Genomic DNA, 18,150 nt, shown 5'->3' with positions numbered 1-18,150 from the left:
AAATATAAAAGCAAATTCTTGCTTTTTCAGTAAAAAGTAGCTCTTCCATCCTCTGGCAGCCAGAATTTAAACTATAATAAATCAAACTTATCTTTAATACAATTCCACTGCTATAATTTAAACTGCATCAGAATTAAGTTTGGCTTTAAAAAACATTTTGTGATGAGAGCTTGCAGGTATCCTTATCTTTTTGCTTTAGCTCACTTCCCTAGAAGCATGTTTCAGAAACATTTTTGTCTTATCAGATCTGGGCTTGTGGGCTGATCCCACTGCCAGGCTCAACAATATGGGTGATGGTAGCCACAGTGCAGAAGATGGCTGTTTTACGATACCTTTGCTTTCATTCTTTGGAGGTGAGGTGCTTTCTCAGGACAATGTTAATCCAAGAAGGGAGGAATGTCAAGAATGGGAACCACTACAAGGTCATGAACAATCAGGGGGTTTTAGCCATCCAGCTGGGCCTCCTTTGCAATTTGGAATGCTTATGGCAACTATTCCAAGTTACACAGGATCAGCTGTGTCGGGGTCTGGCCTTTGAGAAGACCATTTTAAGACTCTTGAGTATAGCCATGGAACTGTACCTCTCTATTGCCATGCACTAGGCCACCTCCATTTAAGTGCTGAAGGAGATATGCTAGATCAAATTTTCTATACTCCTGAGACAGCTTTCTTCAAATAAAGGACAGGACTGCAGTCTTCTCCCCATGCCTTTTTGTATCAACATCAGATCCCTGGGGGAAAAAAAAAAAAAAAAATTAGGAGGATGGGGTTCTACAGTTCTCTGGAGTAGGGTTTTACATAATGGGACACCATGGTGTGTGTCCAGAGTGATGAAGGCATGGGTGGAGCCGTGCATGGTGGGGTAGCCTATACTGAGACCTTTGTGCAGGAGAGAAAGGCAGTTTAGAAAAATTACGTGGCTTTGGCCATATTGCTCAGTGGTACCATTATCTGCCATAAGCTATCTCCTGTGTCAGGGAATACAAATTGTTTGCTAGTGTTAGCTGACCTGAACCAGCAACTATTCTAAAAATGCAACAGTATAAACATTTACATGCTGGGCATGCATCATGGCCTTGTCTCATTTACGAGGGTAACACAGCCTTTTCTACTAAATATTACCTTGAATATTAAACATGTACTTTATCTGCATACTTCTCTGTGACATAAAGCACACCAAGACCACACAATTGACCTGCAAAACAATGGAAAAGAGAGCTCCTTTAGAGATATACCAGGCAAAATGCTATGTGAAGGTATATGGGGTTTCCTCCCATTAACGTACATATGTGAGAATCTAGGTCTGTTAGATCATCTAAATTAGATTTATGTTTCCAAGAATACTAGAACCTCTTTTTTCACTCTGTGTCAAAAAGAAGCATTTCTTTCATGTGAATGTTTTCCTCTCTAGACTAGCCTTATAACTTACTTTTCTGCTGTGTTAAGGACAAGCTTATTCAGATGTTTATAAATGCTTTCCCAAATACAGATGTGTTCCTGAATTAAGACTGAATTAAGACCGATAAAAACTGAGTCAGTAAACATTGAAAACAAAGTCAACTGCAGGTAAAAAGCATTCTTACATCACAGTTTATATAGCTTTGGTTGCTTTTTATTCCTGTTAATTAATTCCCGTAAATTAATCCCTAGCTTTGGTCATAGTTTAACAGATTGTGTCAGGACAATCATTCCTTTCTTCCAATCAAAATGCTAAGAAAAGATGGACAGATTTCTTGGAAGGAGGTCTGACTTTTTTTTTCATATGAAGCTATAATTTTGTTGAACAGCTTGTTTATAGGAGGATTGTGCCCAGAAGAAAATTAAGATCTCAGTACACCACTTTTTTCTGTCAGTCAGAGGGCATTTGCTGAGCTAGCCCATAATGTTTTAGCTATGTAAAAGCTCTCAACAGAGACACATAGTTTATTGTGCAGAGAGTACAATATTTTGTGTATGCTTATTGCCAAAGTAAATCAAAAGACATGTCAGGCAAATTCATTGTCATTGCAATCACTGGCAGGGCAGGGCCAGTTTCAAGCAAGAGAAATAAAGAATGCAAGCAACTCATCTAACTGGCAAGTATGACAAATGGAGACTAGTCAATTCCACATTTTTTTGCCAGAACAATTTCTTCTTTAGAATGCCTATTCATCCACAGTAATATAAAATGTGTCACAGAATCACTGAGGTTGGAAGTGAGATTTTCTACTCCAACCTTCTGCTCAGAGCAAGGTCAGCCTGCTTAAAGGCAGGTTGCTCAAGACCATGTCCATTCAGCTTTTTAATAGCTCCAAGGATGAAGACTCCACAACCAGCCAAGGCAACCTGTTCCACTGTTCAATCACCCTAACAGAAATTTAGATTTTTCTTTTGTTTAAATAAAATTTCCTATATTTCATTTTGTGCTCACTGTATCTCATCCTTTCACAGGGACATTACTGAGTCTGGCTCTGTCATCTATACTCCCTCCATTAGGCATTTTTACACATTGATAAGATCCCCCTGAACCTTCTCTTCTTCAGGCTAAACAGTCCCAGCTCTCAGCCTCTCATTATATGAGAAAAGCCTTAATAATCTTTGTATAATTATGTCAACAAAAATATTTTAAATAGTATTATATACACATGTATTCCTTTGGAAATAATGAAGCTGTCATAATTTATAGTTGAAAGTATTTATTCCTTTGTTCTTTAGCATGTTTACCCAGATTCTGGCATAGTTATTTCCAGGCTTTTTTATTGTTCCATAAATCAGGCCTCTGAAATTACTTACAATCCTTTTTTTTTTTTTTTTTCCCCTCCACAAAAGATGCTCCTCATGCTCCATTAAGCAAGTACATTGAAGTTTCTCCTAGAAAGGTACAATCCTGCCTGTTTATTTTTCTGTTGTCCTCATACATTGCAGGAAAAATTCAACAATCAAAAAAAATTTACAGACTAATCGCTTTTCTTCTAATACCTCAAGCTTGTGCCTGAAGCAATAGGTCTAGTCATCTGGTCATTACTTGTTGAATTCATTATTTTAGGCTGGTTTATTTTAATACAAAAATGAGTCCCCTTTGCACAAACACATTAGTTAATATATGTTACAAACCTATGCACATATGTAAAAGTACATATTTTCCTATTCTGCCCTCCATTAAATCTCATTTTTTCTTTTTTTAGTCCCTAAAACAACCATTGCTATTCCATTGAAATTCAGCTCCCAGTCATTGCTAAGTAATGACTTATTTTTAAGCACAAGGTCCTATAAACAAGTGATGGCCAGTGAATACAAAATTCTCTTTCTAATTTTCATATATGCACTGAACAAGTTTCTTGATTTAAATCTTATCTTTAAAAACTTGATATACTCTGCAGTTTATGGTTGACTGTATGCAAGTGCTTTGTGATCACATATAGAGGTGACGATATAAAAATAACTGATTTGTATCCTCTTTATGACTGAAATTCCTTCCATAATTCAGCTTGCAGCACTGAGAAGTGCAAAGGTAGCTTAATTTTTTTATTTTTTTTTTTTTTTAACTTTTGGTCAGTTTAAGGCAGAATCAGGGAGCTATTTAAACAGAGCTTTAGTCTTATTTTATGTTTGAAAATCAGAAGTGAGGCTTCAAATGATTAAGAAAAAAAAAAAAAAGAACTTTTCACATTTTTACTGTGTTTGATGCTGAGGTTCCTTGACTGTTGAAAATGTTAAGGATTGGTATGTTGCATAAAATACATATATTGAAGAACATTCTCAACATCCTAACAAGTTGACATGATCCTTGTGCTACCTTAGCTAAGTAAGAAAGCAGTCATGGAGAATGGATAATTGCTGTCTATATCTTATGATCAACATTATTTCCTTAAAAGTTAAGTTGTAAGCATTCCTCTAGTATGCATTTATTTCCAATCAGTCATTTATGAGCTTTAACACCCACAGAACAGAGCTTTTAAGGAGCCTTAGGCAATAAAAATTTTAGAAAGCACAAACAGTTGCCAATGTTTACCCATCTAACTATTCTGGGGATTTTATCCAATCACTGTCATAACCATTAGATTAAAAAAACCTGTCCTTTTAAAAATTAAGAGGTACCTTCACTAATGAAATTTGCATTCAGCCACAGGTCAAGAGATTTTTTTTTTCTTTTTAATTCCTTCAGGAGATATATAAACAAATAGATATTTTAGATCAAATTCTGGTACAGGATTTGGATGTTACGTATGAACTGAGCTTCATTTGCATAGCTTCAATAGTGATCATGGCAATAAAATGCACCTAAAAACATCATTCTAATTATCTATCACATTCTTATCAGCATATAAAATAACCATCAACCTCATAAACAACTCGCATCTTTCATAGTAACAATTTTTCAGAACTATATCTTTCTGCGATCAGCGTTGATGTTTCTTTCCTCTTCATCTCAAAACGTTAACTTTTAAAATCCATCAAATTATAATTTTACAAAAGATATTACCTTAAGACTGGCAGATAGTGACCAATTAATAGTCTTTAGTATTGCAAAATTACTTAAGTAGCAGTGTACATCAATGAAGATATTAAATCATTTAGTTATGCATGTGACTTCTGTGATATACAGTCCTCTGTGTATCAAACTCAAACTTTTAGGAGATATATATTTAACTCCCAATGAACAAATAACACATAGAAAAAAAATTAAACCTTCCATCTTCCAGATAACTTTCAGATTTTTTTGTGTGTGTCCATGGATACTAAGTGTCTGTGAACAACATTCATTTTAAGCATTGTGAATAATGTTACCTTTCAAGCCTAACCTTCAGTACTTAAATTTCCTCTGTCATATTTCAGTGATAAACCACATATGGATACAATTAAGGCATGAAACCCAGCATTTAGTCTAATCTCTCATCTTAGAAAATGATCTATACAATCTGCTTGATGTAGACCTTCAGATCCAGGACTGTGGTTGCGCTGTGCAGCTATTCGTGTCTGATAGTGAAAATTAGGATCAACTTTGGTTTAATGCAGTATATTTAAACCTGTTATACAGACCTCATATATTTAGTATCTGAGCATGTAGCAGTCTTCAACAGTGTTCAAACACAGAAGAAATTTTATTGTCAGTATAGCATTTTTCCATTTTTTGTTTTTAAATAAGAAGTGTTGCAGTTATGAATCTGCCTTAATGTGCTTTAGTGCTAAGAAAAATTTACTATTTCTGGAAATTCAGCTTGTTTAAAAACTTATACATTCCTATCTCCATTGCATTTTATTGAAGTGCTAAGCCTTGGACAATAGGCCCAAGCCAGAGTTGGCCTATAGATGAATCCTGTGTATTTTATAACTGATAACCATTGTGCTAGTAGGTATTGTACTAAGTTATAACAACCCACTTATGCTGATGTAAAAAGTGCTAAAGCATTGAAATACTGAAGCCCGAACAACAGGCCCCAAGCCGAAGCTGCTTAGTCTGTAATCATTAACAAAGTGTGCAACTCGCTAGTGAAAGATGCGGCCTAGAATATAATCAGTGGTGAGGACAAAACACTGAGAGAATGTACCCAATTCCCTTGTTCAGCCTTGTTCAAGGCTGAGAACCCACGTATCTGGCCTTGTTAGAAACTCCCTTGTTTCCCCCCGCCCTGAGCCCTGGCCAGGCTTTGGGTGGAATCCAACAGGAGAATGAAACCAGAAATTTTCTGCTCAAAACAAAGGTGCCAGCTATTCTGGCTTGCTGATTTTTAGTATATAAGGCTGGACCCGCTCACAGGGACTTTGGCAGCCTCACCTACAGGTGGAGGCACCGCGTAGGATTTCCCCCTTGCCGGGACAGGCTCTGCAAACCCTCGCTGTGACCGGGGCTGCCCAGCATCTGCGGGGCTGGGTGATGGCAACGTGTGCACGTGGGGATGGATCTTTCTTAATCACTGTTCTCTCTCTCAGGTAGTAATGGTTTAATGCATTACCCTGTATTCTCCTGTTTGTTGCTTTAGGTGCACTATTCTGCCTTTTCTTTCCACATGTCTTCTCTATTACACTGTTACATTGGTTATCACCAGCAAAATATGCTTGCTTTTTTCACTCTGGTGTCTGAATTTAATTGGTATCCTTAATCTGCAAAACATTTATAAATACCAGGAATAAAAACAATGTCAGTAGACAGACAGGTACATACATGTACAATAAATAAAACAGATCCCTCTTGTCTCAAGATTTTACCTTATTTTTCTCTCTCTTACGCCTTTTTCGAAAGGAGCACAAAGCTAACAACAGCAAAAAGTAGGAAAGCACTATAGTAATTTGTTTAATTGGAGATGGCTGTAATTTTCTGCTCCAAAAGATATGGTGCAAAGGTTGTTCCGATGGTTACAACTCTATTTGCCAACATTTCACTCAAAACTGGTAACAGTTATGGAGGGTCAACTCCTTGTTGATATTTGGATGCAATTTTTCTGGCATATTTTAATGTAAAGACTGTTCTAAAAACCTGAAAGAGGCTGAGCAGAAGGTTTTGTATAATATTGAGTTGAATAATATTCAGCAAACATGATACAAAAGTTTTCTTCTTATAAAGCTGTCTTTTTTTTGCAAACTATATAAGTGTGTACTAAACCATCAGATGATCTTTAATATGACAATTGTTAATGTTCTGCTCCATTTATACCTATTTACAAAAAGTTTGGGGAAAACAAAATATGCTGAATCTTATCTTAATGCACATATATTGTGTTGAATACTAATACAGTTATGTGCCACCACATTCCATTTAGAGCTGTTACTTTTTCCAGCTACTATTTTTCCTTATTACTGCAATACTGTCATTACTACTGAAACATTTTCTTTTATAAAGTAGTTAAATACAGGGAAGAATTTTAAAATAACATTCATTTTGTATTGAAACACCCATCTAATTATCCTTGAAATTATTTTTATGGTATAATGTCTCTTATGGCAGAATAAATTTTAACATTTGCTTTTATTATTGGAAGAATAAATTAATTCCAATATGAATATTATCTAAAATTACTATATGATAGTAACTAATGTGTTACAAACTTATCCTATTTCATTACCACAAGAAATGGTCTTTTAATTAAATATTTCATAATTATGTTTAACACAAATATTAACATTGGCCAGAATGATTATTATTTAAATATGTTCTCAGTTTCATTATCATAGAGAACATAGGTGCAGGCTATTAGATTATATACAGTACAGCATGATTAAATCTGATTTTGCTTATTTTTACTTCAGATGGTCTTGTCTTATTTATTGTTAATATTTTAATGGAATTTACATATTACAAACTTATGCAAAAGATTCTCAAATCTACCTCTCCTGTTCAGGATACATACAAATATTAATTCAAATGGCCCCTAATCATAAATGTACAGAATGTGGAGCAGGGAGACAGACACGATTGATTTACTTAGAAATGTAATAAAACTCAGTGACGCAGAATGAAATTATACAGCAATAAATACATAAACATCACTTAATTCCATCATAAACTCTGAGGTGACAGAAATAATGATGAATAACAAGGTAGAATAAAGCCTATTCTTGTTCATCAAGCATTTTTATTAGATGGCTCAACTTTATAGTATTTAATATGTCATATTTCTTTAAGATGTTTATATGAGTTCATATTCATCAGCAATTAAGATTGGAAAGGTCCACTGGTACTTAATCACCCTAAATAACTTTAATATTTACTGTGTTGTAAGCTTAAAAACTTTATTGATAAATAGGTATAAGCATCAAAAGACTCTCAGTATTTAATTTTAAATTGTGTTCTCATTCAGCACCATACAAATAAAAACAAAACAAAGCCTCAGAATCCTCCACGTACTTGAAATATTTGTCTTGACACTGAAAATACTGTATCATGTAAGACTGCTAAAACACTACGATTCCTTCTTGTAAAATGTGATCAAAGATAGCAAAAAACCAAACAAACAAACAAACAAACAAACAAAAAACCACAAAAAAAACCCCAAACAAACAAACAAACAAAAAAGAACAGTAGACCGGAGAAACTAATAGTTTTGAAAATTACACAAAAAGCTGTTTCACTTAACACATTCCTTTTTTATCTCTTAAAGGTTTTGTCTTGTGCATTTTGATAAGACAGTATAAGCACAACTGAAAAGTATAATCATGTATTAAAGAGTCTACCATAAATGTATATTAAGAGTGTAGCACATCATAGAATTTTAGCCATATGTTTCTCTTCATGGAGTCTTCTGTACATCCTTGCAGTCTTTGGGACAGGCAGATTAACTGACTTCCTGAGATACTTGTCAGGCTTTTTTCCTCCAACTTTGTGTTAAATAAAAAAAAAAACTCTCTATGCCTTGTTTCATATTGTGCCCAGACTTGCCAAATCAAAGTGTACATTAGCTGAGGTGAGACGTGTCATAAAGGATACACACAACAGCCCCTTCCCAAATCCTAATGCAGTTTCATATACAGTACAACAATGAGTGAAAAAGTCTGCTACATTTTCTATGTAAAGGGAAGTGGAAAACTGTATCACTACAGATACATACAAAAGAAAAATATACCCATGGGACTGCTTTAGAATTATAAATTGGTATAATTTATCAGAGTTCATCTGCAATATGGAGAAGCCAACAGATGCAGAACTGAAACTGCCACCATCAGCACAATAACTGTCTTTTCATTCCTGACCCTCTCACACCTTTCAACAACAAATAAGTGCATTAATCTAAACCTCTCAATAGGAGTATTGAAAGGGTTCATGTTTTTGAATGTAGTAATCCTTCATTAAAATTCAGGTTTACTTCAGAAAGGTTTAAGACAGGATTCTCCTGAACTGTCATAAGAATTGGTTCCACTTAAGAACAGTGAGAAATTATATATAGTTAGTGATTATAACAGCAGCACATTTTTTTCTAAATAATTGGAAGAACTCTGAAGTTATACTGATAATAGTTAACCACAGTGAATGCACTGGAGAAAGTAAAGAAAGTGGTGAGATTCACGCAATGACTTTTCAGTATAATCAGATAACCTGAAATGATTATTTCCAGGTTAAAAGGAAAAAAGAGTAACAGTTGAATAAACCCATGATTTTAAAATTATAACTTAATACAGGCAGTATAATGCACCTTTATTAAGATTGTCAGGCATATCACTTTTTCGTATTTTATGCACAGTCTCCTCAGCGTGAAGAAATTTCCAGTTTCTTGAACACTCATATAATCTTTTGAATTTGAAAACTTTAGTTATGTGGGGTTTTTTTCCCTCCAAATTTAAAAAAAAATAAAAATGTATTAACTTACAGTCACCTAAACACATATTATCTTCAGCCAGTAACTCTTGATTACTGCTTGCTGAAACTGAGTGTAATACAACTGAGTGTAATCCCTTATTTGTTTAGTGATTTAGTGATTATTTGGTGAAAAAAATGGGTAGATAATGTGAGTATTAAAAAAAAAAAAAAAAAGTCCTGCCATGACTATTAAAATTTGTTTCCCTTTTTTAAGATTATTTTGATCCAGACCAGTTCTGCTATTATTATGCTTTCATTCCATTCTGTCTGCATTTTTTCAGCTCTTTAATGCTTATTCCTCCTTGAACACTTTTATATAGTTTCTTGGGTTTTTTAACCTCTAGTAACTGAGTTGCACTGCTAATGACTAGCCCACCATCTTCCTAATATCCTTACAGTCTCTATCTCATAGGTATAGTTCTGGTTCTTCTGCCTGTTGACACACCTAGGACTGCCTTCGAACTTGTTTGTAAACTTTGTGGTTATTTCCTGATGATTATATTCAACTATGAATCTTTCATGAACAGTTATCACCTACTTAGCTGTTGCATTATTATTACATCTTCCTCCCTCATTATAAATCTTTATGTATTGTCATGTCCCATGTGACTCGTGTGTGTGTTAAAATTAATCGTGGCAATTGCATAGTGTGTCAAAATTTGTCCCCTTTCAATTTCAGGATCTTTAAAATCATGGCAGCTTTAAGGCTGGTTTTCTCCAAAATGGATTTAATCCAATCACAGGATCCTGTGTTTCTGAACACCTACCTACAGCTAAAGGTCTCAAAAACCTAGTCAATGTCTCTATAACTCCATAGTCATCTATTTTCACAGTTCATTCAATCATTCCACCTACTTTTTTATAGATGAGAAAAATAACACTTTAAATACTTTAAGATTCAAATTCTCTGACGGCCTCATAGGTTGGCAAAGTTATTATTGATACATTAGGAGGAATCTGTCAAATCTATCACTATGGATGAATAGCAGATTCTACTGTGTTCACCTTGGGATTTTATTCAGCCTCAGATAAACACCTGTTGCTTTTTCCTCTTTCATTTGATTTGGTCTCATTTTGGTCTCCCGTTCTCCAGGCTGTAGCTGTCTCACATCATCCCATTCTATGCTCTTGTGGTACTAGCTGTTATTTTCTTTTTTCTTTTTTTTAATATTTTATTTGCAAATGCATCATCTTACACTATCTGTTTTTTCTCCAGCAGCTAATCTTTTTCTGAGCACTCTTCTCCCCCATTTTCTCTCTTTTTGTAGACTCTTTTCCATAAGCTTCTCAAACCTAAACTCTTTCCATTTACACAGCAACTCAGTAGCCAACAGGTCTTTATCAAGTGACACCAGTCTTTCATTGGGGCACCATTAAAGATTAAGGAAGAAAAGATGGCCTTATTTTGTCATCACTATTGTCTTCTCCATTCTTCAGATCCTCTGCAGCCCTGCATCACTATCAGCTTATTTTCCTTAGTTCCAACTCTGAAGAAAGAATAGTCTAGTTCTTTCTCTCAGATGCCACAGGATGTAGCATAGAGGCTATGAGAAGAAATATGACAGGGAAAAGAAAGATACTGAGATATGCAGGGGACAAAAAGAAGAGAAGCAGAATCTGTCTGTCACGGCACTTGAATTAATAGGAACTATCAGAAATAGATTATCTGATAGAGTTCTGTATGGTTCACTCAGAGTTTCCCGTTTTGGTTATGAATAAGATAGGTGGCATACGATACCAGTAATTATTTTGTATTTATTAAAACAAGGAAAGTGGATGAAAAAGGTGGTAAATTAACTATTTAAAAATTAAATTAGAATTAAGATTACCTCAAATAATTTGTATTCTCATTCAGCTTTGGGCAATTGATCTCACTGGATCTATGTGGATTTACATTATCTGAGAAACTTGTCTATGCCTCGTGTATGGCACTAATTTAAATAGGGCACATAACATGTCAGACAGGGAAGCCAAGAACTTGAAATGTGTGATGGGCTATCCTGAAATATTTATTGTTGTTAACGAGTAGTTACCACCACTTCCAAAATCACATAGAACATAATTTCCCTTCAAACAGATATGGATTCTATTTTCGTTTGCTTGAGGACTTCTTTTTAAGAAATAATAGAAACTAATATGATAGAGTTATAGTTTGCAGTGAAGTTCAAAGAAATTTCAACTTGTGTGAAAATTCTGGAGAATGCTATAATAACACCTTATTCTAGGAAAACATTTTGTGGTGGGTTTTGTGGGTTTGAGGGGAGGGTGTTTGATTATTGTTTTGTTTTTCTGCTGGGATTCAAAAGGCCAACAAAAAATTCCAGGATGTTTCACATTATCTTCTCTTCACCTTCATCTCTCATCACAATGATATATCCCTAATGGCTTTGTGTTGCCATTCATTTTATGCTGAATATTGAAATACATTCTTAGATAGAAAGTATTTACAGTGATATCAGTATAAATTATGCCAACACATCAATTTCCCTTTAATAAGTTCAGGTGAATCTTAACTGGCTCTGAAAAATTCTGACAAGTTTTTTTCACAGTGTTTGCTTCAGGTCTGTGTTAGCTGTAGCTGTGGAAAAGACAGATCCTGCCCTTAAGCTAGTCAGTCTCCTGAGGACTCAGGCTATAGGAAACACAATGCAGAAACATCTAAGTGGCTTTGCAAGTGCCAGTTTGTGCCTTACATATCTTGTGCTAAGCCATAGCTAATAAAGTGTTATTGAACATGCTAACTTTGTTTTGTCAGTGTCTCTGTACTTCTTGCCTTGATGTGTCCCATAGTGTCTATATTATTTTTATTATAACTGAAGCATCAGAAGTTCAGGTAGTGGATAGTCTGGAAAAATAGGAAAGACCAAAGCAGACATTTGGAATCTCCCTGATGTAGAGGAACAGCAGAGCAAAAGAAACTTATGAAGTTGCTTCATCCTGTTTTCTTACAGCCACTGGAGTAACTTTGCTTCTATTCATTCAGGGGAAATATTACTATAATGTTCATGGGTTCGGCTTCTGCATTAAGACTCATGTTGTCCTTGAATAAGGGATATGAAGAGCCAAGATGATCCATCCTTCTGCAAGTGAAGGAAAAGTTCTTTGTATCTCTCTACTCTTTTGACCTTTTTTTTTTTTTTTTTCTCCCTCTCTCTCTCAAGGTCACCTCCAGTTTAGGAAAGGAGTTAACAGTCTTTCAAGGTTATGATCAATATTTCAAAAGCCATACTTATCTTTCCCAAATTCTCTCTCAAAATACCTAATTCAAGACTCTCTCATTTCCTATCTGCTTAACATTTAGTCAAATTGTGGATCTAAATGAGAAGACACGAATAAACACACAATAATAGCTAACAGAGGGATAGTAACAGTTAAAAAAATGTCTCTAGTTATAATAACTTTGATACATATTTTTGAGTGGACTTTCACTTATTACCAAAAGAGATTATAAGGTACATCTTAAAATAAAACTGCCTATTAATATACTTAAAATATTAATCTCCTAAAAAAAAAAAAAAAAACAAACAAAAAAACAAACAAACAAACAAACAAACAAACAAAAAACCAGAAAAAAATATTTTACCAGTTTCCCAGTTAAACGTAATTAATGCCTGGAAGTATCACAGGCTGCTTGATAAATCAGAGATGTCACAAATTCTAGGAATGTTTTTTTCTAGTAAATCTCTTCAGTAGATAACAGTAGATCAACCTCAATCATTTCTCAATCATTTCATCATTTGTGTATTTTTCTACAGAATAACTATAAAATAAGCATAATTTTTTTATGAACTAAGAGTTCTTTATGAATTATTTTGTAGATGCTTCCTATGCTTCCTATATGTATGTTGAAAAATTGCCCTTTAGAAAAGAAAAAAAGTGTAAGCAAGAATAGAGCAGTACGTGGAGATCTGGTGTTTTACTGGGTTTGCATGAAGGGAAAGAATTTTACTCATCAGAGAAGATTATTCTTGCTCATTCAAAGCCACACAGAGATGCAAGGTTTGGTCTGAAAGAGCCTTTTTTTTTTTTTTTTTTTTTTTTTGCATGATTCACTGGTTTTGCACAATACACTAAAGCCACAGAAAACTTGGGAATCTGATTGCTGGCGAAACTCTCACATCCTAGTTAGAAGAGGACTTGGCCAATGCACTTTTTACTGTTAGCTAGGAGTCTGAATTTAATTCAGCATAAGCATGTTTCTATTGCACCACATAGTGTCTAGTCATGAATAGTACTTTCCTGATAGATATATAGCAGATCTTCTGCTTGTAAGAGTGCAGAAAATAAAAGCCAAAGCTTTTGATAGACATTATGTTGTTCTTTCCATGGTATCTCCCATTCTTTCTTATGATCATGCTGTTAGTCACAACTCTAAACTTTTTGCTGTGTATGCTAAGTATAGTATTTTGAGTATTTTGCTAATGTATGATCATTAAAATGATAAAAGCATGATGTTCCTACTGATATTGATTTTCTCCACTGGATTTTCAGCAAGAACATTCTCTGCCCCTGAGAGGACACCAGCTGTGCTGCACAACAGGATAAATAACATCTTTCTGTTTCCCTGAGAAGGTGCTTTCTTCATCTTGTTATCTTTCTAACTTTTCCAGTTCGAGTTTATTTTTCTTTACACCAACCAGTTTACAGATTAAATGAGAAACAAAGTAAAAAGCAGCCAAATTAAAATAATATAAATGAAGTTACCTAGGTGTTAAGAGTTTTTCAAGGTTCAATGGAAATATATATTTTCTAGATTTTAATATTTATTTTGAAAGTTAAAGAGAACAACCGGAGTCCTTATGAGAAGGAAGGTTTTCAGTGATTCCAGGTTGTTGACTTCCTAAGGAAAGCAATGAAACCAGAAAATATTGTAACATGGCTAGTTTTTATTTTTGGTTTTAATGTGACGATGTCTGAGCTTTCTTGGACTTCATTTACACTGTTGGAATATACTTTTCACTACAACTAGAAGAGAGCTTTCCTAAATATGAAATCACAACAGTGCCTACATTTTTTTCTGAGCAGTGGGTCACAGGGTTTTTTAATTTCATGCATCATTCAAAATTTGTTTTAGTTATTCTGTGAAGTCAGAGTGTACTGTATCCTCCTTGACAAAGATATAAAAAAAAAAAAAACCACAGTATATTTGTCTTCTTTTCAACAGCACACACTTGATTAGCCACACATTCTTTTTTGTCATTAAGTTAGAGTGCCATAAATTACATCAATTTATCCATGAATTAGAAAAGAAAATTAATATTTTCCTCTTTTACTATGAATGTGTTGTTTTCTGTTCAAGAACATAAACAGGAATATCTGACTTCTGCAAATTCATGAGCAAAACTGCCTCAGACTGAGTAGGTTTCAATGTTAACAAATACTAAATATGTCCCTGGAAAGAAATAGAAATACTATGGTGTTAGTAGCTATACACTTTCTGTCTAATCTCTATTTTCCCTCAGATGCTCATGATAGGGTGTCACCATTAATCATTACCATGCACTTAATAACTTTAATCCATTATACTGTTTTTGAAATATCTTCTTTATTATTAATTTATAGGTTTCAGTCTCTGTAGTATACACTGAACTTCATAATCCTCAATTTAAAGATTGGTGTTAGCATTGAGTGTAGTACATAGCTATCTTTAATCAGTTGCAGTCATCAGCAGAACATAGGTGGAAAAAAATGCACTAGGACCTTTTTTGCAGCCTTTTGGAGCCTGGATCAGACCTTCATGAGTCTTCAGGTGACGTGTTCTAATATTTAATAAAAAATACTATTATTTCATAATGTCTAAATGTGCACCACATGCATTTTCACACAATTAAGAATCACAGAATCACAAAATGACTGAGGTTGAAAGGGACCTCTGGAGGTCAACTCCAACCTTCACCACTCAAGCAGAGACACCTAAAGTGGAGGTGGTGGCCCTAGAGAGGACCATGTCCAGATGGCTTTTGAATATCTCCAAGGAAATACACTTCAATGTTTGTAATTCTCCCTAGAAAAAAGAGTTAGAGTTGGAGAAGTTATTGCTAGTAGGATTACGGAGAGTATGATGACACTACATTGCATTTGTAGCTATGCTTTTGTTGTCCATGCAGAAGTTGTTCACTGTGGAGCAGTGACTGTGTTTCAAAGATAGCATAATACAAGGGCTTTTATACCACCTGCCTTTTGGCACTCAAACTAAAATGTTAAGTGAGTCAAGTACTCTTCCTAGTGTTTTCTAGTAATTTGAGATAGTTAAAGTACTATGGCAGAATCAGAGGATGTCTTCCCTGCATTACCATATGAAGGATCCCTTCCTCTCTCTAGAGAGAATAACCACCTACCTTAGTCTGGTAGTTATGAGATCTCCCAGTCGAGCCCAGAAATACAATATAGGAAAATAAAACACTGTGCATCATGTCTGCAGCTCCTCACTCAAACTAGCTAAGAAACACATCATTCAACTCTGCTCTGCTAGCTGTTTGTATTCTGAATTAAAATAATCACTAGTGTCTGGGATAATATGAATAAAACACAAAAACATACAGCTGTCATAATATACATTTGAATGTGACAATCTATGTTAATTCAAAAGGTCTATATTTCATGCTCATATTCATAACCTATTTAAAACTATTTTGTATTAGAATAGACTCCACCAGAAAAAATGGGAGGGGTCTCAGCTGCAAATGCAAGAAACATCCTTTCATAAAATTTTATAAACATATATTGTGGGTACTTGAAGAGCTAAGGCTTGGACAACTGGCCCAAGCCAGAGTTGACCTAGAGATGAATCCTGTATATTTTATAACTGATAACCATTGTGCTAGTAGGTATTGTACTAAGTTATAACATCCCACTTATGCTGATGTAAAAAGTACTAACGCATTGAGATACTGAAGCCCGAACAACAGGCCCCAAGCCGAAGCTGCTTAGTCTGTAATCATTAACAAAGTGTGCAACTCGCTAGTGAAAGATGCGGCCTAGTATATAATCAGTGGTGAGGACAAAACGCTGAGAGAATGTACCCAATTCCCTTGTTCAGCCTTGTTCAAGGCTGAGAACCCACGTATCTGGCCTTGTTAGAAACTCCCTTGTTTCCCCCCGCCCTGAGCCCTGGCCAGGCTTTGGGTGGAATCCAACAGGAGAATGAAACCAGAAATTTTCTGCTCAAAACAAAGGTGCCAGCTATTCTGATTGGTATCCTTAACCAGCAAAACAGTACTGTACAGGTTATTTAAAGCAGCAAATTAATCTTTTCTGATTATAAACATACCTAAGAGTAGTAAGAAAACTCTCAATGCATTTATAATTTTTCTTGTCAACTCTTAAGCTAACACGAAGATTACACAAGCTTTTTCCTTAGCCTCCATATATTCAAAAGACATCAACCTGGATTTGTTTCCTTGTTGGTTAGGAGCTAGTGATTAGGTCTTGCTGGGACCAGGATGTTTTAGGATGGTAGGCTCACTCAGTAAATTTAATAATTTACCAAAATCACTTAAACCAACAATTGCTACTGTGAAGGCATCTCCAGTTCCAAAACTCAATTTGGAAAGGGCTGACTACAAGCAGATGTTTTATGGGTTGGTGAGAATAGGATTGCTGCTTGAAGGTATTGAGTGATTCATTGCAGTGTTTCTGCAAGCTGTTATCAGAAAGTAGAAAGACTCTATTTTTCTGTATTGCTAGTTTTGTTCAATAAAATGTAAATTTTATTGAACAAACTACAGGGGAGTTCATGTTGTTCTCTCAGAGTAGCAGCAGATACTCCAGAAAGTGTTCAGCTTACTAGCACAACTACCCTGGCATTATTTTCTTTCCATCTGATGAAATCTACTTTTTGCCTTGAAATATCAGAGCAATCATATTTAAGTTGTTCTTAATTTTTGTATTACAATGGGGGTATGTCAATGCTTGGACTGTCACAGCGGAACAGTTCCAAGCCTCCTTCCTATCTGTGCTTCCCCTTTGTTCCTATGAAAAAGTCGTTTTACATTTTTTGTCAACAGACACCCTGAAAATGTGCTTCTCTGTCTCACTCACCCTCTCTCTTTCCCCTTTTCTCAGAGAAAGTTAAATCAGTGTAAATATTTTACATGTCAGGATTTTTATTTACATTTGCATGTACTTACTTTTTACATGCACTTAGATGTATTAAAATATTTACATGTAAATATTTTTACATGCTGTGTAGGTGTACAGCAAAACCTAAATTGTCAGCTGGTGCCCTGGGATTAGAGGTAGCCTGTCTGACTTCAGTATCCTCTTCTATTTTTTCTTGTTCTTTCTATTCTGTTATGTCTATGTTTTGCCTTTCACTACTTCAACCCTTCCTCCATTAGCCCGTTCAGTGTCACTGTTCTCTCCCTTGGTTTTGGTGATGATACTCACAAGCTTCCCTATCCACTTCTTCATATTACCTCATTACCCTGGATGTAAAAGGAATTGAGTTCTCTGTGGCATAGCACAGCCAGAGCACAAACTCCAATAGTATCATTTAAAAAAATGTTCAGAACAGTATTGGTGAAAACTATGCTTGAACAGCTCAAAACTACTGTTTTCATTAACAGAATGCTTTTTTCTTCGGAACCAACTGAGAGAGAAAAAGTCAGTGGATGTTTATAATGAAAGGTCCAGAAACTTTAGGAGGAAAATGCAACAGCAACAATAAAATGTTGAAATGTGTTCTGGCATTGCAAGGTATCAGTGCACTGCTGTGACAGAACTGAGGTTAATGTAAGTTTTGACATAGACTTTAATGGGAAAAGCCCTCAGTTTGTTTGAACTATTTTTTGTTTGAACTTCATGACGAGGCTATGAAAACATATTACCTGTTTTCTGGCAGTGGAATATATATATATATATATATATATATATATATATAT

The 18,150-nt window shown here is 34.9% G+C and overlaps 1 long non-coding RNA gene across 1 annotated transcript in view; it reads right to left on the bottom strand.

Moving 5' to 3' along the window:
* Positions 1–248: 248 nt before the first annotated feature.
* Positions 249–18,150, bottom strand: part of LOC113479727 — a 22,766-nt gene continuing 4,864 nt past the window's right edge. Inside the window, exons 2-3 of the long non-coding RNA XR_003398327.1 lie at positions 1,123–1,195; positions 249–731 (exon numbers count right to left, since the gene is read on the bottom strand). This is a non-coding gene — a long non-coding RNA (uncharacterized LOC113479727). The remainder of the gene's footprint in view (positions 732–1,122; positions 1,196–18,150) is intronic.

The sequence above is a fragment of the Athene cunicularia genome (genome assembly GCF_003259725.1).
Source record: "Athene cunicularia isolate RWA chromosome 4 unlocalized genomic scaffold, athCun1 chr4_part2, whole genome shotgun sequence".
Lineage (NCBI taxonomy): Eukaryota > Metazoa > Chordata > Aves > Strigiformes > Strigidae > Athene > Athene cunicularia.
Note: the sequence above shows the minus strand (reverse complement) of the source record. Positions and strands in the feature narration are given on the sequence as shown.